At 38.3% G+C, this 25,172-nt stretch overlaps 1 protein-coding gene across 2 annotated transcripts in view; it reads left to right on the top strand.

Annotated features, from left to right (window-relative positions):
- STAG1 (stromal antigen 1) overlaps positions 1-25,172 on the top strand; it is a 195,369-nt gene that overhangs the window by 5,938 nt on the left and 164,259 nt on the right. The window contains exon 1 of one of the 2 annotated variants that reach the window (XM_054836105.1): positions 3,301-3,457. The exons of the other annotated variant lie outside the window; for it this stretch is intronic. The gene's annotated coding sequence lies outside the window, so the exon portion shown is untranslated. Of the gene's footprint in view, positions 1-3,300; positions 3,458-25,172 lie in introns of those variants that run through there. 2 annotated transcript variants of the gene reach the window in all.

Raw genomic sequence — 25,172 nt, 5'->3', positions numbered from 1 at the left:
AGCATTCACCTCCTTTTCCAGATGTAAGAATGTCTCAATTTAGGCTCCAGCTCATATTCCTCTGGGACTTCACTGGTGGCCTTACTCTCTTGTCAGAAATGACCATTTGTTTTGCTCTTTGTTTCCTCTCTTTTAACCAGATAACCTATCCGTGCAAGACCTTTTATTGCCATGGCAGCTTAATTTCTTTAAGAGCTTTTTGTGAAGAATCTTGTTAAATGTCTCTTGGAAATTAAAGCAGGCTTTATCGAGTAGAGTCCACCAGTGTGTGGGTAAGGAAGATCTTCTACAGAACTCCTGTAGGTTTGTGGCACTTGACTTTCCTGTACAAAAGTGGGGTTGATTTCCCTGTCTGAATGCTGTTGTCTACTTATCCATCTACTGATCTGTCTCTAGAATAGTTTCTATTAAGTTAGGCTCACTAGACTGTAGCATCACAAAGTGTTAGGTGAGACAGTAAACACAATTATAAATTGGGCTCAAGAGTAAGCACTACTTCAAGCAGCAGAAATTTTTTGAAGGCTGTTTTCTTCTGATTCACTCTTCCATGGCTGCTTTGTTGTCTAATAATTTTGTTTCTCCTGTAGCCTTACTTTAATAGGACACTGCTTGGGGGAGAGGAATTAAGAATTGCTCTTCTACGGGATGAATATTTTAGTCATCTAGACCTGTTTGTGTTGGATACTGAGCTTAAAAAACCCCAAACAAAACCACATGGTTGCAGTGATACTGTAAGACAAATAATACAGTACAGGGAGTGCAAGACACCACTGTAGAGACCATCCTTGCTTACAGAGCTGACATTTAAGGGGCTGCTTGCCTTTGACTACTTCTAAACAGTGCTCAGTGATCTGTAACATTTGTGTTCTGCTGTACATAATGCTCTGAGAATGAAAGTGCAAGTAAAGATAAAAAGTTAAAATGATAAGGGTAGCTATCGAGTTTTTGAAGGACTTCTCTGAAAGATTGCGGCATTTTAGGTACTCTGCCCTTTTAGTTACAGATCATGGTTTGTTTATTCATCTCCTTTCTATTCCACACTTCCAGTGTTTTCTTCAGCTCTTTGAGGCTTTTTCTATTTTAGCACTAGCTGATTGTTCTACTTGTATTTACATAAATAAAATAAAATTTGCTGATGTGTCCTTTCTCATCCCTCCAAAAAGGGTCAGTATAGCAGGTCAGAAAAAATGGCATAATTTCTGTGGGTTTGTGCATATCTCCTGCCTTCCCTAGTCACATGGGTAATTTTTTTCTCTTTAATATGTTTTGTTTCTGTAAGCTCCGTTTGGAACAGTTTTCTCTGCCAAAGTGATAAGATGGAGCTGAATTTTAATTCACGTTTCAAAATGTTTTAGGGAATTTTTGAATACTAATTATTATGCTATTGTACAAGAAGCTGGATGTGTTCAGAACCTGAAGAGGAAGGGACATGTAGAGTATTGTACTATTTTGTTAAAAATGGCCAATCTGAATTATGGCAGTGCTGTCCATTTGCAGAGGTGGAAGAGAGGACGGTAGGTTGGTGGCAGCAAGAACTTGCCGTTGGGTGCTATCAAATATCCCTAAAGTTGGAGTGTAACAAGGGGAACTGCTGGAATGGAATGGAAGGAGGGAGACTGTTCTGTACAGCCTGTCCCACAGCTTGAAGTTTGCACCGTTATAAGTGAGTGGGAGAACTCAGGTAATGGAGTTAGTAAAATTTCGGGTACAACCTATGCTACTGGCACGGTCAGGAATGGAAATTAAAATCCTGCTTTTCATATTTTTCTTAGTGTGCTTCAACATCAAACTGTTACACTTAGTTTTCTCCCCAAAAGAGACCAGAGAAGCTGCTTGTTTTTTGCCTTGCAAAATAAAGTCTTTACACGCTTCTGTTTCTATTGGTGTCTCTAACTACAGAGCACAGGCGTTATGGAGTAAAAGCACGGGTGCGTGGTTGTCTTGAAAAAATTCTTATTGCCCGAGGTGGCTATTGAATTGTGAATTTCTTGTCTTTTGAGTTGAAATGTTTGTTAATGTCATAGCCATTAAAGCTGGTAAAACATTTTTTTTTTCCATTGGTATGCTTTACTTTTCTGATTTCTCATTACTGTTTGTTGATTTAGAGTGTGTGGTGTCCAGGTAGAAAGTTGAGAGGGAAAAGACAAGGGCGTTAGTGAGGAGTGAGAATCAAGGGGAGCAAAGTGTCACATTTGGGGGGCAGGAATTGTCAGTTGTAGCTGCCATTATTTCCTAGATATTTTGTTTTCCCTAGGTAAATGCATTGTTACAAAACTGCTAAAACTTGAAAGTGTATCCTTTTAAAAACCTTTTGAAGATTTTCTCAAGAGATTTCTGCCAGGACTTCATCTGTGAGGAGTGCTAGGCCTTTTGCAGGAACGTTGTCAATCACCAGCCACAGCATTTGCACGGAACTTGGAGTCTCTCTCCGTGTAATGCCAGGATATACCACCGGTATTTTCTGTAGTAAATTTTGAGGTATTGCTAGGGTATGTCACTGATGTAGTTCATTTTATTGTGAAATACACAGCTAAGAATAACCCTTTCACATCTTACTTGCCCATAAATTTTTGGCAGTCAGCTCCTTTGTTGTCTCTCCCTCAAACAACTTCCTTGACCTAAAGTCATGCTTTGATAACACCCACATCTAGAGTTTAACTATTGTATCTGCCCCGGTCCCGAAGACAACGTGTTGCTCCTTTGTACATCATGTTTGCATTCAAGCTCATGTCAAAAGATAATGACTTTTCTGTGACAGTAATCACAAAAAGCATTCAGCGTGTGGGACAATCAGTACTGATTTGTAGTTTCCCAATTCTGATCTCTTCACCTACAAGACTGGTAAATGGCAAGTAGCACCATTGCTAAATGTTACAAAGTGCCATTAGATTTATTTATACTGTTTGAATCCGGAGCATATGTGCAGGTTCACTATTACTGGCAGAGGCGAGCATGACACAGGGAAAAACTTTTGGAACTAAGCTGTGATGGAACAAATACATAATTGAAGAACATGGGAATGTACAAAACCATTGACTTGCAGCTCTCTGGAAGAAATAATTGCACGGTGAGCTCCCTTTGGACCAAAGGAGGTTGACAGGGGTGAATGAACCAGACTGTTCCCATCTCATGCTGGTGGCGGCTAGTGGAGAAAGTACCATGCAAAGTAACTACAGCTCCTGCAGCTCCCCGCTTTTCTTTGAAGTAGCGTGTTTTCTAAAGAAAAACGCTAGCCTTTTTAATCTCTGGTCAAGCTATTGCTAATATGCTTTGCGTGTCAGACTCTTTCAGAGATGATTCAAAAGAAGAATGTGTGTCTCAGGTTAGTTGAAGAACCATTCTGTTTTTCCTGTGAGCTCCTGCATCTGACGTTACTGGCAGAGTTCCCTGAAATGGAGGCTTAAGCTGAGAAGACAAAAAGCTGTGGCGAAGAAAGGAAGGAACATATTGGTAGAAGGTCAGAAATGATCTGAATGTTGTCTTACTTTCACCAGACTTTCCTTTTTCACAGCAACAAAGACCACAACTTTAAGACACATAGAACAGCCTTGCTTGTATTTTTTCTTAGGTGTAAGTTCAGGCAGTTAGGACTTCAGTTGCTGGGGATTTTTTTAATCCTAAAGGGGAACTTTGGTTATTACATTGTTATAGGTGGCTCAGATGAGAATGCCTGTGGTTGAGATGGGTATTGTTAGGCAGTTATTCAAATCTTGTTTCCAATAATACATGCCTCTGACAAACAAACCATTCAGACTGGAAATTCCTGTATTAGATTTTTAGCTGCAGAATGATTATTTTTGTTGTGTTCCAACAAAAATTATTCAAATGAAGTCTTGAATATGAGATTAAGGAAATATTTTTGGCAGTGGTAAGTACACTTTTTTCCCAGGGATTTCAGTGGGGAAACTCCTGCTGAGTTTTCCTGCTTTAGGGTAAAGACCTGTAGTTGACCCGTTCTGTGACTTTAATGTGATAGCTGTAAGTTGTTACTTCAAAAAAAAAAAAAAAAAATCCAGCTGGCTTGGGCAGTTTATAAGTGTCTGCAAAATAGTAAATGTAGCATGGTAGGGCTTACAAGATGGTTTTTGGATCTGCACTTAGCAGATTTCCTTATTGTGCAGATTTTGCATAAGGAACAGATTGCATGTGCCACGTTGAGAGTAACCTACACTGTATCCTTCCAACTTTGTCAGGAAGGACAGGAGTTTGACAGACATCAGTCTGTTACTATGTAAATGCAAGCCATTCCCCTGAACACCAAACTATCTTAAGCATAACTTCCAGGGTTTGAAAACTAGGATTCAAATTCTTTGTCTGTTGTCATTAAGTTGCTAAAAGGCAGATCTCGCCAACTGGGTATCGTTCGTGCTATATTCGTGTTTCCTCCAAAGCATGCAAGTTACTGAGAACTCAAATAATGAACAAATGTTTTCCCTAACTTTGTTTAGGAGAGAACATTTGTTTTGGCTGAAATCTTCCAGAGCAACTTGAACAGACACCAGCGTGGGAAAATTAGTAAAACTAGTAGCATATAACAACATTTTTGTGCTCGGGCACTTTAAAATGTCATAGTGGAATATGAAATAAAAGAACAATGTAAACTGCTTTTAACCTTGCCAAAAACTAACTGATGATGTCAAGATCAGAATTATTAGTGCTTCAAAATGCATTGTAAAGGTGAGCAAAAGGGTTTATATATAGAACATCTCAATTTTGCTACGACACCCTGGGGAGCTGTTTGGTGACATCATTTGTTGCATGTGTATCAATGCTCTCACTAGTGGAACCCAGTGGCTCTAATACCATTTTTTCCCCTTAATTCTAAATATCCTGATCATATGTGATGAGAAAAATTGAGACCACCCTGCCCCCTCCATATTCTGTTCCTTACAATCTATTTTCCTTACTCTCCATCTCATAAGAATTTTCCTTTATTACCAACACAGACTTAACTTTGCAGTATGTTTTCTTGAAGACCACTGCCCAAAAGGTTCAAGTGGTTAATAGGTTCATGTGATATCTGCTTTGCAGTCTTCTAGCATCTGGCTTTCAAGTAGAAATATGCTATTATTCTGTCCTATATTTTTTTTCCTTTAGAAACAGTAGTTTATTTTTGAAATATTGCTAAGTCTTTCTCACTAAGACATCTTCATCCTCTAACTGGGACATGCTGTTTTGTGAGAATATAGGCTATAAAGATTTTTACTGTTGAAGTTTTTTTAATGAAAGAACTGGTATTGGGGAGACTATTGAAGTGTGTTTATATCTAATTATTTTATTTGAATTTTTTGTGCATTGCTGGAATCCCTAGCGACGTAACTCTAAATCCAAATTAATGTTGCTTTTACAGCCACTAAGGGATATTAAAGCTGTGGCGTTCAGAGATCTCTATCCAATCTCGTGTTTTACTGTAACAATGGACTTGTACTAGAATGGTTATTTATTTACTTTTACTTTTGTGGTTCTGCCTGGGCTTTCTTTGTTCCTGGAAGAATACTGAACAAAAAAAGGATGAAGAGAGACCTTGAGTTAATCCCTTTTTCTGTCTTGAGGGAAGATCACTTACAATATTCTTGACAGATGCTTGTCTAATCTCTTAATTGCTGGAAATTCCACTGCATGTCTTAAGCAGCTTATTCCAGTGCTTTATATTCTTACTGCTTATTTTTTTCTAATGTTTAACTGACACATTTTGCACTAAACTTTGGTTTTTATTTGGACACGTCCAGCTGTTTTTGATGTACCTGGATGTATTTGAGCTATCAGTTTTTTCCCTTGATACTTTCTCTAACACAGACTATGTGTCTATATTCCAGTTCTTCCAGTGTTTCCTCAAAGATCTTTTCTTGTCTTCTGATCCAGCTCACTGCCTCATAGGTTTTCTTCTGTCAGTTCATATCTTGAAGCTTGGAACCCCAAACTGGCCACCCAGTTTTAATGCTGAAGATTTACTAGTGCTAGGTGGATTGCTCTCTGTTTATTTGAAGAGCTCTTCACAAGATGCCATTGCTCTACTGTTATCCTTGTGTTTGTGGTTCATGGAAAGCTCTGCAAGCAATCCCAGTGTTTGAGATTCTGTGTTGGCCTGTACTTGGTTGCGTATCTGGATGCACTGTTGGTTTCTGTCACTCAGAGGCATGTTCAAATGGAGGAATGCAAAGCGGGATTGGAACCAGTATGGAAAACAGTTGTCACTGGTGAAACAAATGAATAGTTGCCCCTTGGTAAAAACAGCTTCCCCTATGCGGTTAGCAAGGTGTACAGTATAAACATTTTATTAGTTTCTTGGCTGATGATATTTGATCAAACGGGAGTTGTGGCTTTCTTACTTGCTCTTGTCTAGCAGAATCAGGACTTCCCTTTTTGATGTTGTTGCCTGATGCAGTTGTCTGTGCTGTCATTTGATTAGCTGCAGTCTTCAATATTCATGAAGAGTAGTGAAGAAAGAGGCTGCCTTGTTTGTTCAGCATCAAGCTGTTGAGAGCATACGTGGAACATTGGTTTCTCTACATCCTTTGATTTCAAATGCTGGTTTTTGTTACTGTAAAATGGTACAAATCTTCATGACTACTTCTGACAATACAGAAAGATGATTTGCTTTTTCATGGTAAAAGTATAATAGTAGCTTTAAAAGAAAAGAAAAAAGCTGGGAAAGAAAATTTTAAAAAGTATGGTAAAATAGTGAAAAAGGGATACATTTAATGTGAACATAGTCTCTGGTTTTTACAGTCTTCCTCTAAAATTTGCCTAAGAAACAACTGTCTTCCAGCACAGACTGTATTTTCAGCTTTTGTTTCTTTCAGACCGTAGTATACTTTTGTACCAAGTAGGGATGTTTTGTGCCTTGAAACCAATCTTCTGGTTATGACTTAATTAGCATTTATTAACTGTTTGGATCCTGGCTTCTTCAAATAACAGTATAATCTTCAGTGAATAACTTCAGACACTGATTTGAATTGGTACTATACTATTTTAAGTGCATGATGACTTGAAAGTTGGATTTCATTCCTTGTTTGCTAATTTTGAAACTGTCTCTTAATGTGTTTTACAAGCTAATTTTTCTTGGGACTCTTGATAGAGATGGGATGAAGATTTAGAGTTGCAATGGAACTGGCCTGTGTTTTCTAAGCTTTACTGAATTTTGTTCGTTTAGTAGCTTTATATTGATAAACATGCTTAATCTTTTTCTTTAAGTGCATTTTTGTTCTTGATTTGTGTTTTCCCACCTCTTTTTTTTTTTTTTTAGGTGACAATCACTGCTATCACCTTTGCTGCCCTCCTGTCACCCCCAAGCATCTGCTTTTGACTGATTAGCCTCTGTTCCCTCCACCCTTGTTGCCACTTCGTCTCTGAGCGGCTTGGCTCCTGCTTGGAGCACAAGGTCATCTGCCTGGCAGGGCTTAGGGGTTTGTCCCAGGCCATGCCTCCCGTAGGGAACAAGTGCTCTATACAGCTCTTGGAATAAAATAGGGGATATTGTATGTTTCACTTAGTAGTTACAGTGCTGTCTGCATTTGCCAAATCATTGGTAGCTGCTAAGTTTGTACTGTTTTTTTGGAAACACATTGAATGAGTTTGAAATTTGTTAGCAGTTGGTTTGTCAGCAGATGAACAAGTCTTTCAGTAGCGAAAAAACTAAGAGGACAGTGATTGAACAGCCTTTCTTTCCTCCTGTGTGTCCTCTCTTTGTTAAGCTACAGTTCCCCAGCAGTGTTAGCTGTATTTTGCTGTGCTGTTTGTTTGATGGTGGTTGTTAGTAAAGGCATGTTGGAAGACAGGTATCTCTGCAGGTTAGAGAGTAGTTTGTGGTCTAATGTATAATAATTGTGATACTGAGGGTTTGTTTGGGGGTGGAGAATTAGTTGACGTTTTGATTCTCTCCTCCTTTGGCAACCACATTTCTTGCTGTGGCTCTCAACGTAACAGAGCATGCTTTGTTCTGTAATTGAGCATTTTACTAGGTGTAACAGCATATAGTACAGGAGTAAATGATTTCTCAACTAACCTGGCTAGTTCTCTGAGAATATGAGTTTCTTCCCTATAATTGCAATTGGGAGACCGTCAGCACTTTATTCTTCAAATGTACCACCCAGTGAAACTCATATCCTCCATGATTATGTGACTTTTCTTACCAATATATCACCCTTTTTAATAGACTAGGAAGAACCTAATCATCAATGTCTTACTTTCCCCTCTAAGAGCTCTCAAATATCCAAGGCAAAAAAAAAAGTCAACTGCTCTCTGATTTCTTGAGAGTTTGGCACTGTCTGTGTATAAGGTGCTTTAGCTTTATGTGTTTACATCAAAATCCATTCAGTCTCATGGCATGTTTTGCTCTGGTTTCATGAATGAAGTGCATGATTCCACTGCCAGTTTCTCCTCTTTTCTGTTCTGTGTAGACTTTGCAGTATTTCGAAGAATCCTTTCTTTGTTCAAGCTCCAAAAGTGTTTTCCTGCCCCTCCGTAGTAGTCTAGAGAGGTTTTCCACAGGTGGTAAATGAGTTCTCAAACTTCGTAAAATTCATTTTAGTTTAAAAGCAAAAAAAAGTTTGTGCTTTTGTGTCACAAACTTGTAGCTCTTTCTTATCTGAAATTAAAGTAAGAAATTTAAGAAACACTATAGTAGAGCAGAACAACAGCCAGTTGGAAGGGGACCAAATATGGTGTATAACAACTCGAATCAGAATTTCTTGCTTCCGACTGCAAAGAACTAGATGGTTTGGTGTTAGGAGCAAGAATCTCACCAGCTAGCTGACAAAGTGACTTACCCTTAAATTCAACTGTGGTTAGGAAGCGTGTTTTTGACCTTAAGGATTCATCTTCCCCTGTAACCTGGGGGCTCTGCTCAGAGAAGAGATTGCAGGCTTTAAATGTGCATTTCAGTCTTACCTTGGGCTTGTAATGACAATTGTTTGTTGATTTCAGGAAACCGTTTTATATTTGCAAGTCAAATTTAACTACCATACTCATTGTTTTCTCTTCCATTTCCCTGGCAGCTTAATTTTATCCAAATCTTCATCAGTCTGGGAGTTTGCAAGCAGATTAGAAATTAAATTGTACATTAGAGAACAGTCAATAATAAACATCCTTTTAAATGTTCACATTTAAATAAAGAGAATTGTCAAAACCCTTCCTACTAAAAATGATACTGTAAATTGTGTTCAGGTTCCCATTTTTCCAGTGAATTAAAATCTCATTCTGTTTTCTTTTTTCCTCCTTTGGCAATTGATCTGATATCTTGCTCTCCCAGATCATTCTCCTGTCGTTTGAGTAAGGTCAACAGCTACTCGAAATGACAACCTTTTTTCAAGCGTGGCTGCCAAATAGCATTTTTGTGTTCGAGAAGTATCTTCTGTCTTCAAAGAAAACATGGACACTCCTGTTACAGAAACATTAACAGTTCCATTTTTGCTCAGTGGTGTTAATGAATCAGTTATCAATTTTTTCCTCAAAAGAGGATTCATTAACTTGTGGAAGAGACTTTTGTACCCATTGGTAAGGAACTCACGAAACATTTTTAGCTTAAAATACAGGATTTTCTCAGCATTGCTTTCTGAATGCTGGTGAGATGTTTTAGCTTCAGTGTGGGAAATTTTTGGTGAAACTACTAACTGGCTCATTTTGCTTTCTCCTGATCTGTCCAGTATATCCAAAATTGGAAGATGGCTCTGTTGGCTGCAATGAATATCTGAATAAAACATGGGCACACAAGTGTTGAAGAATTCCTTGAATTCTGACTGCAAAGGAAGGTTCAATTTGTAGGAGTGCTCAGTGTTGGGCTTCACTAGGCTAGTTTATTCAGAGGGTTGGCATTAAAACAAGCTTTTCTTTAAAAGCTGCGGTATCCACAGGTTCTATCAGACAGAAACAAACCTTTGAAAATAGTAATTTGTGATCAAATGATACTTCTGCAGCATCTGCCTGTATCTTCTGCAAGCAAAGAAATTATTTCAGTCTCACTACGGTGGAGAGGCAACTTAATTGCATCAGTTCAATGTGAACTAGTGAATGTGATAGAAGAGCGTATGGAATATGTACTGTTGGGAGTCTTTTTCTTGTCTGAGCATCTAGTTGTTAGGTTTATAGTATGAGTTGTGTTACTGTGAGGGGCTTGGGTGTTTCTGTGATCAAACACAGGTAGAAGACTTCAATGACAGCACTGTAGGAGAGGGAAAACCAAATATTTCTGTCAGTGCTGTGTCCTAGATGTGTCATCACCTCGTAGCATAAAGTCTATGAGAAAACTGTAATTGTGTGTATTAATGAAACGACTGCAGCCACACGTAAATTTTTAGTTACACCCCTGAGGAAGGCAGATGTTGTATTACAATTGCATGTCATGTCAGATCTCATGATACTCATGTCTACAAGGATAAGTCCTTCTTACAATTCTGTTTTTGAATGGTACCTGCGAAAATACAAAGTTTTAGACAGAAATCAACTTCATGCTTTTTATTCTTTTTTTTTTTTTTTTTCCACTGAAAAGGTGTAAAGAAGAAAAAAACAAACCAACCCAGGCATAGAAAGCTCAAATGCAGTAAAACCTAGCAGGCAGGGTTAGGGTTTTTTTTTTTTTACTAAATGTATCAAATGGGGAATTAACAGTAAGTTCTCTGGGAGCTCTATACTCAGGAGTTTTTGTACTTATGAAGGATATGCAATTTTCAACATATTTATTTTAAAACATTGAACACCTGCTTTAAGCATACAGTGAAGTTCAAGTTTCTCCCTGCGTGTAAGACAGGTGCCTTCCATAGGAAATGCACAAGTAATTTCCAGTGTTCCTGGAAAGGAGGAGTAAGCCTAAAGGGGTTAGTTTAAAAAGGTAGTCTGTTCCATTTTCTCTTCTTGGCAGTATTAAGACCAGATTTATGAACATTTTGTTAAAGAAATGTAAAAATCAGTGATGGAAATTGCTCTAGAATTGCTTTTGAAGCACAGATTTGTCTTTTGTTGCCTCTTCCAACCAGGTATGGGAAGGCCAGTTGGCAATTCTAGCACATAGGTTCTGCTTTGGAAGTGTCCGGAGGCTTTGGTTAGATTGATAACGTGTTTTGCTAGAGATTTTACAAATGCATGTTAAAGCAGCATATCCTTATTGAAAAGTATTATTTAGAAGGCAAGGTATTACAGAGACAGGAGAATATGGTAATAACAGTAGAACAGGACAGGCTGAATTAAAGAATAAGAGATGAGATTGCTCTTATCTTTCCTGCCTGTCATGGGCTGCGAATCGATTAGAGTAGTGTTGGACTTGAAATATGTAATTAATGATGAAAAGAGCCACTAGCAATTTGGACTGTATTGAACATGAACTGTATAATGAAGTAGAGAGGTGAGCTCAACCACATTAAATGGGAGAACCTGTCACATCTATAATATTAAAAAGCTGTCTTAGTATTAGAAAACTCCAGTGGTAGAGTACTTGGTAATTTAGAGTATTTAGCATGAAAAATATGAATGAGCTAATTAAGGGTATTAAAATGATTGCAATAAAACCTGAATATTGAAAGTTTATAAAAGTTCCAAGCAGTAATTAAGGATGCTATTTTAATATATAAAATTCATTAAAATTGAGCAAAGAAAAACCGCTGCTCACAAGGGAAAGTGTAAAAGGAAAATCTGCTTTTAAATTCTTGTTATCATGTCTCTCTTGGATTTAGTTAAATAACTAAGAAACATGAAACTAGACTTTTCTCTTCTCATACGTAGTATAATTTGGGATATTCCCATGTCTTTCCTAAATTGGAGAAGATAGTCTTTTGCGAGTTTATCTAATTTTATACTTCAGCTGATAGGGGATTAGACACTACATAGTGAATTTTTTCTGCTCTGTATTTTCTGGGATTTTTCCATTTTATAGCTTCTGAGATCATGGTTGAAATAAGAGCTATACTTTTCTGCCTAATCAAGCAGCTTCCTCATTTTTAGCTGGCGAAAGTTATTTGGCACCCTGTTCTCAAGCTAGGATAGCTATCCTTGCTATAGCTGTCAGGCTGCTGCTGCTTAGATAATGGCAGCTCCCTGAAGAAAATGAAGAGAAGCTCTGTGTTTATAGCAGCTGGCTCTGGATGACCCTTTTGGTGACAGAACTGCCTAATCGAGCAGTAAAAGAAAGATCCAAGCGAACTCCCCATCAACCTGCAGACCTCTGGATAAGCTCAGACAGTAGCCAAGAAGCTACTGGGAAATGGAAGAAAGCTCTTTTGGCAAGAAGTTCTCCAGCTTCACAAATTTCTTCAAATGCTCACCAGAACCTGCAGTGGGTTATTCTCAATATTGAGTTATACCTTGTCACCTGGAAAGGTACTTCTCCAAAAATGTTTACATACCTGTGTTTTTGAGCCATCCACCCTTTCTCCTTGCATTAAGGTAATTGTCTGTTGTGTGACGGTGAGTTGGATGACATAAAATGGAGCCAGCCTTTCAGTTTGCCATCAGGTGCTTTTCTTAAACACTTTCTGCTGGTGTGTGTGAGGGGTTGACCCAGGTGCCCCTCCAAGTTGCTCTATTACTCCCCTTTAAGCATGTCCATTAGCTTTTTGAAACGGAAAGTAGGATAATTAATGCCTTGTGTGTCACAGAATGAATAATACTAAAAATGTTTTAATCATATCTCAGTTACTCTGAAGTTTTATACTTACTGTGTCTTCCTTGAGAGGTATTTCTGAAAAATAAGGCTATTAATTTAGTTGACTTTTCCTCAAAGTAATGGGAAAGTGCTTTTTTCTTATTACATATATCTGTACAAGTGAATGGATATTACCTTGACCACTCAACTAAGTTCTCCATAAAGTAGTGCCGGTACTCCTAGAGCCCTTCTTTTTAGTACTACGTTAACGTGCTTTTTAGCATCTCTCTTGGCAAGACTGTAGTCAGTACAGTACCTCATAATTTCTTAAGATAGACTCAGCCTTAGATAGAAAGTGAGTATTAACGTGTAGAAATTATTCTCTGGAAGTGTTTATGCTCTTAGCTCATTCAGGAGATAAAACCAGCTTCTCCTGGACCAGGAAGCTGCCTCTCATCTATACCCTCATAGTAATTTATTAAGCTATCTGCATTCATTGATGTTTTTTATTCATACCACTGCTTTTCATGTTATCAGAGAAATCATTAATAGCTTCCTCTTATCTGAGATTGTCATGGTTTCTTAAAAGCCGCTTACCGGTCAAAGTTTTATTTAAACAGCAAAATAATTTTAAATGTCCTGTTTACAGATGATCAACTTGGAAGATGACTTAAAGTCAAAACCAGATTATGATAGTGTGGATGAAGTATAATAAACTTAGATTTTCTCTGCGTGTGCAGCTCTCCTATGGTCTAGATGTTTGCCTGGGCAGTGGGAGCCTATTTAAACTTGTGAAGTTGAGCCGTGCTTTTCTTGTGGAAAGTCCAGGCACTTAATTGTAAAGGAAGTAGTCTCACAAGTACTGGAAAGTGAACGGAGTTGGGTTAAACTTTGAGAGGAACAGCAGCACGTATCAGATAGTAATTTCATTATTTAATCCTTTATTATAAGGCATTCCTTCACGTGGTGGTGTTTCCTATACTGTTTTATTATTGAGAGTTTTGTTGTAACTTCCTAATTGTTTCCCATTCATGGAGCGTAGTTTTGTGGGGCTAGACATTACCTAGGAAATTGCACTGAAGTAAAAAAATCTCTCCAAACATTTTCATGGGTTTTAGCTATGTTTTCAGTAGGTGTTTTAGTTTCATCAAAGGTACTTTGAATTTTTATCAACTGAGACAGTGAAGTGTTTCTTAGATTTAAACCTTTGGAAGAGTTATATACTCTGTTTCATAACCTATAAGCTAATAACATAATGTAACTTTTTTTGAGATTATAAAATGGTGTGCTTACAAGCAAAAAATGCTTGTCACCTGGAAACAATTGCTTGTACCACCTCCTTTCCTGAATTTTTGAGCCCTTCTTTTCTCCCACTAAAAATACATAAATCAAAAGGCTAACGACTCAAAAAGGCAAAATCGTAAGCATTTAATCCTGTGCTACTAAAGCTCTGGGATATTTGAATTTATTTTTTTTTAACTGTGTTGAATTCTAGAAGATTTTTAAAACAAGCCTTTGAAGTAAGGAACATGTGTTAGTTTGGAAACAGAGAAATCAATCCTTTAAAATAGTTCTTCAGTACACATTTATTTATCTGTGTGTATTCCAAATGCTTTTAAGGTAGCAAAGGAGCCTAAAGAGTTTTGGCAAATACATGCTGCTTGGATGGAAACCCAAGAATTTTAACAACTGTTTTCTGGGGAATGTCTTGACTTTTCTTGGTCTACGTAATTTATATTCACACAGGCAGTTTGATGTCACCTTTTGAAGATTCATGATTTTTAGTTTGATTTTCTAAGGCAATGCGGCTTTGCAAGTATTTCAGTCTCTCCTGTCCCTGCCAGGACAGTACGATGTGCAGTGAGGGGCAGAGGGGGGCTTGGGAATTCCGATAGAGGAGAGGGACAAGGAACAGCAGTGTGGAGTGCTTTTGAATTGTTAGGGTTTGGGCTTGTTTTTAAATGGGGCAGGGTTCATATTTTTTATGGTATGACATGTTATTTAAATGCACTAGAAATTTTATTGAGTTGCTGCATGTCTCTCTTGAACACAGTGACCAATTTCAATCAAATTTGGAGGGAGTGGGGGGTGTCCAAAAGACAAATTTCTGCAGTTTTTGTGAAGGTAAATAACTGTTTAAAGTTACTCTGTTAATATCTCCCCTTTCCGACATACACATACTCTTCTAAATAAAAGCAGCAGAAGGATTTAAATTCTTGTTACATGTTAGAGAATCCACGCAGAGTTACAGTAATCCGATGAGAACCAGGCTTCATTGTTTCCACAGCTCATGAAACTGCTGGAAAAGACAAACATGAGGAAAGCAGTCTCAGTTGGACAAACACTAAAGAAAGCTCTTTTATCAGTGTATCAGCATGGCAGCAAAGACTTTTGAGTCTGTAATTCCTGAAAACAGAAATAATGTTTTTAATCTAGAAAAAAATCTTGAATACGGTTTAATACAGAGAAATTACATTCTCAGGGAAGACAGCAGAAGGAACAGAAAATGCATTGATACCTTCTCAGAAATCTTTATGAAGCAGTTGATCAGACTTAAGATCTCACTTGGTGGCTAAATATGCGTTCTTGCAAATTCACTTATTTTTTTAAAGTAGGATTGTGCTTGTCTGCTCCAAAGCCACATAATCCACTTATTGCATTGACAGAGAGAAATCCATGTGCAAGAGCACAGTACTGTTAGATGAGATTTTCTTGTTGACTGGGTGAGGAGACAGTTTCACTGTTTAGTCTTTTTTTTTTTTTTTTTTTTTCACTAGTTGTCACTATAGTTCCCTAGGGAAGAGGGGTTGGTGCACTCAACCTGTCACATTCAGGCAGCAAGTGGTTGCAGGATGGGAATGCACATTGATCAGCGTAACAGGGAATAAGGTTTTATTCTACTTTATATTGTGTAAAATTTTACAGATTAATATTTTACTTTTAATTTATGAAGCACTTTATTTAAGAATTACTTTTTGAAATTTGGCAACTTGTTGGGAGCAGTGATCCGTTTACTGGGGAAAAATTCAGCTCGTTTGAGGTTTCAGGTCAGATTTGAAACCTGTCCTCTTCGGTGCAAACTCAATTTTACGCAGTGCCAATGACAAATGGGAAATTATTGCTAGACTGCTAACAAATATAATCTTATACAGTTTAATGTTAGAAAACCCAACGCTCAAATAAAAGGAAAGCCCGGTGAATCCCACAGCCTTATTACTAGTACCTTTTAAGAATAAAAGTGTGAGAATTATCTACATGACGAATAGGTTATTGGAAAAAAGCCATGTAGGATTCATTTCAACAATCAATTTTTCATGTTAGTGCAACATATTAATTTAGTAAGAAACTATTATGTTCATGGAATCCTGATAACAAAGCTGGTATTAATGTGGCCTTTTGACTTCCATCTGAAGAAAAATGGGAGCCAAAAGACCACATGAATTTTCAGTGATAAGCACCACAGTTCAAATGTTTAATTATAATGGCAAATTTATGTAGAAAGGAAACTGGGATTTTGTACAACATATCTTCTTTATGTGAACGTTAGCACTGTGTCTCCTTCAAATAGTAGGACAGAAACAAGAGTACAGGATAAAATGTAGAGACTCATTTTGGGGTAAAAAGAACCCAAGAAGTGCTTGGACTTAAATGTTTGGGGTCAACAAATTAATTCTGGAGGGTTTTATGGAAAGTAAGTAGGAATACAGTTAAACAGCGTACTTAAAACTCTTCCCTTGTTTTCTGAACTTCGTGCTCTTGTCAGCATAGTCTGCATGATAGCAACGATTAACTTTTTTGAGGAATATATTCTAAAATTGTGCATGTATCATTTTCAACTGGAAATACTTCCTACTTAGGAGGAGAGGCCTGGGAAAATATGGGAAGTATTTGAGACCAAAGTAGAGAAGGCATTCACAGGTGATTTTACCGGTAGACCTGAACTTGGTGACAGGAATGTAAATGGGAGCACAGACTCAAAAACGAGCGAGGGGACGGGGCAGGGCATTAGTGGGAAGAAAAAGGGACAGGGAGGGAAATTGGTTCCTGGCAGGGAGGTGTTTTTCTTCTGGCTGAATCTGCACTCCTTGAGTCACAGTCATTGAAAGCAAAGGAGAGGAAGCTGCACTGGTCGAGATCTACATGATGGGGTTCTTGCATTGGGACTACGGGGAGGAATTGGCTTTCCTGGAGATGGGAAGGAGAAGCGGAAAAGCCAGATCCACTCTGGCTGTACGGGTGGAGAGCTGAGGATGGTCGTGGTGTTCAGACTTTAGCAGTCACTCTTCTCTGTGAACTTCAGCTGATGCCTGGAGATGCAGCGTGGATGTCAAGAAGATAAGTGGGGATTTTGTGCTGAATAAAGGAGAGAATTCAGAGGGGAGAGGTAGATTTGGAAAGCAAATGGCAGCAGCTATAGTATTGGATGTAGATGGTAATGAAAGATAACTTGGTTTGTTTATTCTTAGAGGGCAGTGTTATGGTGGGATATGACTACCTTTTTGAATAAGGAAAAAAAACATACAAGGTAAATATTAGGGAATGAAAAGTATCGAGTTCAAGGATAATATTGATACAAAATCCAAGGTATGTAAATTCGAGCAATCAGGAAGATCTGGATTTTGAGTGTGTTCTGGAGGATTATGGCTACACGCATGCAATTGTCTTCTACCCTGCTCTGGGCTTTTGGGCTGGGTTGAAATAGTGGTCTTTACAGGTCTGTCTTCTGCCCAGTGTGGTGGTTTTATTATTGTAGTTGTATTTATACATTAAAAAAAAAAATTAACCAGGAATGGGCATCACTTTTTTAATAACTTTCAAGGTTAAGACATCGTGCCTCTCTCAATTACTTAAAGGTTTGATTTATGAAACAATGGTCAACTAAAGTCTGGATTTAAAAAAAAAGTTAATTTCAGTTTAAAATCCTTGTTACAAAACTGAGACTTGTGTTTACTGGTATCTCACTGAAAAGGTTAAGGGAAACTTGATTGTCATATTTAAACAATATTGTTTAATTAGTCCTGTGCCTCATGACTGCTGCCACTTGTCCACAGGCAGCAGGAAAAAATTTTCTCCCATCTTGATGTGAAAACTGGCATTTTAAGGTAATGCTTTTCTTGCTGTTCTTCAGAGCGTTAGATTGTCTGTCACTAGAAATGAAACACTGGTTATTTGTGCTCTTGCCTGTTTTGCTCATATGGACCTCATGGCCAATAAATGCCCTGTCCCCCTCCTGCCTCTGGGCCTCGCTACCTTGAGGAGCCTGGAGATATAGATATCTATATATCTCACAGCAACCTTATCATATTTATATAAATACATATATAAAAGGATCAAAGTAGGTCCTTTTTATCCAAGCTAAAAGAATTGGTTGTGATTCAGTTTTTAGAAGATACTCCCTGTTAAATCCGGAGCAAGTGGAAAGTCCCTATGGAAATTGTTGCATACGCATAACCAGCCCGATGTACTCGGTAGAGCTCATCGAGCCTGAGCTGCTTACTGAAGTTATGCAGAAGTTTAGGCAATATATCTTACTCTATATTGCGATATCCGTAGTGTCTTCCAGAAGGATTTCAGCTAGCATCATCACTAGTATGTTTTCAAAGACTGGTTACTGTGAGAGCTCGATGTTTATCCTGAAGCAGAAAATATAATGAGAAAGCAGTGTTTTGGTTTTGTCCTGTAAGAAAATGATTTGAACTGGATTTAGAGGATGTGAGAAAGGAAATTGAAACACTTTTCAAGGTCACGTAGGAGCTGAGAAACCACTGCAGTGTTTCTTTCTGTATCATCGACAGAGGTGGCACTCAGTGATCCAAAGTCTTTGCAAAACTCTCCGATGTTTTACAGAGAGAGAATATTCTCCGCTTTAAAATGCACTTACCTTTCAAAGGTCATACAGGACAGTCTGTGAACAGGGCATGTGTCATAGCTGGGATAGGCAAAAAATTGGCATTTAGTACATGCGCTTTCATGAAAAGAACCTGCTAGTGTAAGGCAGGGTTTTGAGAGGAAACAATACTACATAAGCTACTACTGGTAGTGCTACAGTACTGTCAAATTTTTAAATTCTGATAGCTGAATTTTCCTGAAATTTTTTTTCTGAGAATAACTAACTGGCATTCTAGATGTGTACTCCTTTACTATGGTTATGCTTTGTGTATAATAGTCATCACCAAGTCCACCAACCAAAAATTGGTAGGTATCTAGGTCCAGAGGAAGAGACAGTGTGATTCAATTAGTCTGATTGCTAATTAGAAAAAAAAATTGACCAAGTGATTTCCTGAAGTTTAGTGAGATTGAAACAGTATACTCAAGTTTTGGTTTACTGAATGTATTTTAGAATACGGTGCTGGTGTTTCTTATTGCAGGGGTTTTTTTTCCAAAACAAACAACAGAAACCTAAATTAAATTATGTTTTCTGTATGTTCCTACAGACGATTTTACAAGTAGCTTGGACTTGCTTAAATTAGACATTTAATGATACATGTTAAGTGATTTCCCTCTTCAAGATTGCAGTGAAGTTTTTTCATAGTTCATTAATTTTGTGCACTTAACTAGAAATGCAAGAGTTACATCTTGGTGCTAAATATGTGATTTTTTTTTTTAATTGGTAGTGAGTCTAAGCCTGCAGTGGGTTTCCAGATACTTCCTTTTGTAGACATAAAGCCACAATGTTTATTTTTAAATTTTTTTTTCCCTAGTGTATGTGATGCGTTACTCTGAGCTGTGGTTATTAATTGACAGATGAGTTACACTATGATGGCACTTAAAATGCACAACATGTATTTCTGAAAGCAGTCGTTGCTATAGCAACTTTCTCGTAGGTCACTGGCAGTGTTGTGTGTGAGTGTGTGTGTGTATGATTTGGCTGTTAATGCAGACTAATACTGATAGAAAAATGAGAAATGTGAGAGTCGGAAGGTAGCCCTTCCCCCCTCCCTGTCCTCTCCCCTCAGAAACAGAGTAAGATGATTTTGTGGAGAAAATGCTTACTTAGGATATTGCATGTATTGGCAAGAAACTAGCTATCAGCTGCTATAATTAGATGTTTTCTTTCTATTTATGCAAAGATTATTAAAAAAAAACCCAAACCCAACACCCAAATTGCCTTAATTTCATTCTGCTTTTCCTTTTACATCTTTAGAGTTGGTTTACATCTTTGGTTAGGAGAGGAATACATGTTCAATTGATCCGAGAGCAATGTGTTGTATTTATTGAGCATGAAGATCTATTTTTAAGGACAAAGTACAACTGTATTATATGCTGAAAGTGAAAATTTTGATAATTTGCTTTTTTCTCCTTGTTTGTAAGATCTTTCAGCAAAGTACCATGCATTTCCATAGCAATTTAGGCCAATATAAATCTCACGGTCCCATTCTCCCCTGACCACTTCCCATCTCTTCCCTAGCACCAGTCCTGTGCTCACATGAACAAGGGGCGAGCCAGTTTGGGGAGCTGATCCAGATACAAACGACTTGAAAACAATTTAAAAAATTGCTAGATGATTTCCTAATTGGGTAAATGGGCAGAAAGCCACGTGCCAGTACAGCCACAGGAGGGAGGAACTGCAGAGTAGCTGCAGTTCAGGTCAGTAATGGTAGTGACTGGGATTTTCAGAGGGGCTGAAGATGCTACTTCCCACTGACTTTTGGTTTTAGTTTGCTCTGAAACTTAAAGTACTGTGCAGAGGACTCTTTCCCAAATTCCTGGCATTTATATTCACTGAAATAGTTCTCTAATTGTCTGTTCTGTTTGTTTTTTTTTTAAATAGCATTATACTGCTCTAATTAGAGAGCATGCACATATCTCTTTTAGAGTGATCAACCTATAGCCAGGCCATTACCTTCAGTCTTGAATTAACACTGCCTTAAGGTATTAGAAAATTAATGATTTAAGATAACGCATTCTAGATTATGATAAATGAAAATAATGTCAAGTGTAGCAAGTGTTTTATGATACTGTAATCCACTAGATTTTTCTCAAAATTATAGTGGTGTTTAAAAAAAAAAAGTATAATAATGTGAACTTTGTTTTGTGTTGACTCTTGTTCTCCAAAAGAAATGAACAAGCCATGCTGCATTTGTAATTGAATCAATATGGTAGAATTGTTGTGCTGTCTCAATGGGAGCAGTGAGAGATCATGGTAAGGAGCGGAGGGAGGGCAGTAGGACTTGAGCCGCTTGCTGCCTTCTCTTCTTTTCCAGAGTCTCCTGCCTCTCCGTTCACTGGTTTGCTGAAGGCTAGACCAGTATCAAAGCTACTGTAAACGAAGGAGCAAAAACATGTGGCCAGGAGTAGGAGGAAAGAACAGGGACTGTGTTTTTGACAACAGCAACACATTGGATTGGTTCAATCATTGTATGAAACTTCATCCCAAGATTCTACTGAAAAAGAAAATCTCTATTGCATGTTGTTGGTGGGGGTTTTTTGTTGTTGTTGTTTGGGTTTTTTTTTTTCCCCCTGATATGTAGTCATAGCATCACAGAATGGTTTGGGTTGGAAGGGACCTTTAAAGGTCATCTAATCCAACCCCCCTGCAATGAACAGGGACATCTCCAACTAGAACAGGTTGCCCAAAGCCCCATCCAACTTGACCTTGAATGTCTCCAGGGATGGGCCATCCAAAGCTTCTCTGGGCAACCTGTTCCAGTGTTGTAAAAATTTCTTCCTTACATCTAGTCTGTTACATTTAGTCATGTTCTCTGTGTTTTGACAACTTGATTTGTGAAAGTGCTAAGTGTTGATTTAACCCCTGGGGAAAAAAAAAACCTTCCTTGACCTTTTTTTAGTATTTAAATGATTATTGAATGCTTTATTAAATGTACTTGGATATACTGTGTACTCTGGCAAAGCTTGCTGTAACTTTGCTTCGAGGGTGAAGGCAATGCTTATGGATTAATGTTTAAATTTATTTGAATAATTTGTAGCGAGATAGAGGTAGGACCAGGTATAAGAAAACTGAAAGCTTCTATCTTCCTTTTTTTCTGTAAGGATTGTTCCTAGAGGAAATGTTCCCTTATTTAACTCCTGGGGTTACAGTTTTCAGTTAGAACTTGGGCTTATCTCATGGGAGTTGAGAATCTGTTTAAGGAAGTGCTTCAAAATATTCCCACTCTTGCTCTTACAGCCTTACAGTTTCAAATATCAGTTACTGAATGTATTTTCATTTTATTTAACTGTGTAAAAAGGTACTGAAAATCATCTTCCTATCTTTCTGAAGTGCAGAAGAAAGTGTGTGCAAATTCTGCAACATTTAAAACTGTATGGTCTGATCCCTTCTCTGCAAAAACAAAAGCCAAGATGTCTTACAGGGGAAAATAAGCTCTTGTGTGGATCAGCTGCTGGAATTTCCCCTCTCACTGCAGAGCCTCAGCTTCTAGTGATGGCAGTTTCTTTCTTCCGGAGCTTCTGTTAAGTTTCACTCAGTTTTACCAGCAGTGCTTACTGAACTCTGCTTTTTCTATTTTCAGTGTCTTGTATTTGATGGTAGAGGTAAGATGATTCTCTTCTCTTTTAGGCAAGGGGTTTTTTTTTCTTCTCTCTTCCATTAATTTTGGAAGAGATTTGTAAGGCTGTGTATATCTAAGCAGCAGGTTGATATTTGCAGGCTCATTACAGACCATCCTTGTAAGTAAGCAGAGAATTCTGTGAGTAGCAAGTGGTTTTCTGTTCCAGTTGTTGTAGATAGATACACGCTCTGAACACTGACCTTAATTTTGCCACTCTTCTCTTCCCCTGAATGGAGCTGTGACCTTCCACAGACTCTGAAACCAGCCAGATACCCCTAAACCCCCAAAACATTTTAAAACAAGTTTTGGTTCTATCAGGATAGCCTCAGGATTCCAAGTTGTTCCTGTTGTTGGGTCCCTCAGGGGTGTTCACTTGTGCAGCAGGGCTCCTGTAGATAGATTCCTGATTTCATCTGTTAGTTTGTTTTCTGTGAGGCATCTCTCTGCAGCTGCTCTGTATTTCTAGTCTATTGGTAGTTAATCCTCGATTTCCTTTCTCAGCTCACAGTCGAGGCTAACTATCTTTAGGAATCAGGGTGGAGAGGAGGTTTGGTTGCTCCCCCACCCCAGGGGGGGAAAGGGTTACCGTTTGGGTTGCTGGAAAAGCCCGTGTTCTAGCTTTCTAGTACCACAAGGTTTCCTCTCTGTTTGGGTATCTTTAGAAAAATAAAGCACTCTGCCAGTTCATGCTGGAACTCTTGATGGCTTCATTACCAGTGTCATGGAGTAGCTTTCATCCAACGGCAACCTTTTCAAGTGAGGCAAGATCTCTTCTTTCTTCTGTCTCTTTTTAAGTGGTCCATTTTTGCTAAAGCATTATCTAAGCTATTTCATTAAGCCCAACAGCTGCATTAGTCCAATTAACTGTTTTGGTAAATATCTCCCAGATCAAAAATTCTTCCTTGTCTAGGAGGAAGGACTGCTGTCAGCGTTACTGGGAGAAAGCACTTTGGACTAGGCTGTAAAGCTTACGGAACAGTAGCATCAAAATATATGATGCTTGCTCAGACACAGTCACACTATTTCCAGTTTTTATCATCTGCTTTTCTAAGTAACTGTTCAGAAATAAAAAAGGTTTTCCCATATTTCTGTAAGCACTGCAAAATACAATAAAAACCAACCAAACAAAAAAGTGTATCTGTGTTTGCAACTAACAGTCTGGGTATCCAAGTAAATTGGTGATAGCTTTACAGTTGGAGTTGTCACCATGTCTTGAAATAAATATGTTTGTATTGAGTCAAAAGGGAAAACAAAGGGCAAAGAGGAAGAAGGTGAGAAATAAGTTGTTGTATGATCAGTGGAGTTAGTGAAGTCAGGTTTGTTAGTCCTGTTATGTTCCTTACTGCAGTAAATCCAGTAGTTTACCCGTGTCCTTGAAGGCTCCCCACCCTGCATGTAGCACCTCTATTGCAGTATTGTGCACCTCCGTGCCTTCCCGGGGCTCGCAGAGCAGGACACGTGGGTGACTGGCTCTGAGCTGTGTGCCCGATAAACAGGACAAATAGTAGCTCCGCTGATCCTGGCCACTGCCTCCACCCTCATGGGAGCACTGTGCTCAGCTAGTGCTTATTTCAAAAAATAGTATTTTGGAGGTACTTGCTCTTCTGTCAAATCTGTTTGCATTTGGCAACGTGTTCAAAAATTGTCAGGAGATGGAGAGCAAACAGTGAAGTCCTTGGGAAATGAAGCTGAATCAGCTCGTGCATTGACTTCTTTGTTCTTGCCTCTCCTCCTTGTATTTCAGATAACACTTGTCTGGTTTTGTTTGTCCAGTTTGGAACTGGGCTCTGAACTGGTTTCACACAGTGTGATTATCTTCTTCCATCTGTACAGTCATCATCCCTGTATCTGCAGCAACGAACAAGCAATGAAAGAGATACTTTTTTCAAGCATTTTTCCCAATAAAGTTTCCCTTTTAATGGATTTATTGTGGTGTGCAAGATATTTCTGAATAGCAAAGAATAGACAGTTTCACCCCCTACTGATTCTTCCTAGGGTTGTTGACTAACGAAAATTAATTTCAGCACTGAATGATAAAAGCCTTTCTTCAGGATTACTTACTGAGCTAAAATAAATCTTGTTCCCAGGTGCTAATTTGTCTTTTCCCTAGTGATATTTGCATTTTGGACCATTAGAAAATATTTCCAATTTTACTTAATCCTTGATAACAATTTTTCTCCTATTTCTTTTATTTCATTGATTTCTTGTGACTGCTGTGTCAGGGAGGTCATTAGGGAATGAATGCTGGTGGGTAGCCAACCCCGTTCAGCTTACCTTTAATTTCTCGAGTCCTTAGATTCATTTTTTCCCCTGGTGTCAGAATTCACGTCAGGAAAGGCTTGTAGGTACAGGTAATGTATTTTTTAGGTCAGCTGACGTTACTGTGAAAAAAGTAGACAAGCTTCTGGATCAGACATCTTTAGCCTGAAATAAAATCACAATCCTCAATCTCAGTACAGGTGGAAAGCAATTAATTGCTCTGAGCTCCGCTGCAGTGGGGGGAGGACGTTAAAATCAGTATTTCCTGTGGGGCAGACAATTAAGTCATCTTGGCCATGGAATATGGAGGCATCATAACCTAGGGATGGAGGAAACTAATGTGTAATAAAGCCACTTTCCCTTTTGAGTCAATTATTTAAAATTATTGTGAATTTTTAATTTCCGGCCGTGAGCTTTCCTAAGTCTTTAGGATCGGGAACGAGAACTTAGAAGTGGAATGGTTTTGTTCTGTGAAATGTTCTGCTGGTAAACTGTTATTTCTGAGTGTTTGCTGCTAGTACTGCTGGTTTTCACCTGTGCAGCTGTGGGGAGGTCATCTTGGGGCTTTAGTGAATTATACTAGTCTGGATCTGTGGATTTGGGTTTGAATTTTGATTACAGTATGAGGCATTTATGGTCACTGGGGAAACACGTTTGCAAGGCTTTTTATTTTTGGCTCCAACACGGTTACATGTGTCCATTGGAAAAATGTGCTTCTCCTCCCAAGTTTATTGTGGTGGTTGGGTTGTTTTAAGATTGGAGGATGAGGGGACAGTATTTTAAGGTGTGCTTTTTCCAGTAGAGGTTTTAAATGTTTAACTGCCATAAGTCAT

Source organism: Grus americana, chromosome 9 (assembly GCF_028858705.1).
Source record: "Grus americana isolate bGruAme1 chromosome 9, bGruAme1.mat, whole genome shotgun sequence".
Classification (NCBI taxonomy): Eukaryota; Metazoa; Chordata; class Aves; order Gruiformes; family Gruidae; genus Grus; species Grus americana.
Note: the sequence above shows the minus strand (reverse complement) of the source record. Positions and strands in the feature narration are given on the sequence as shown.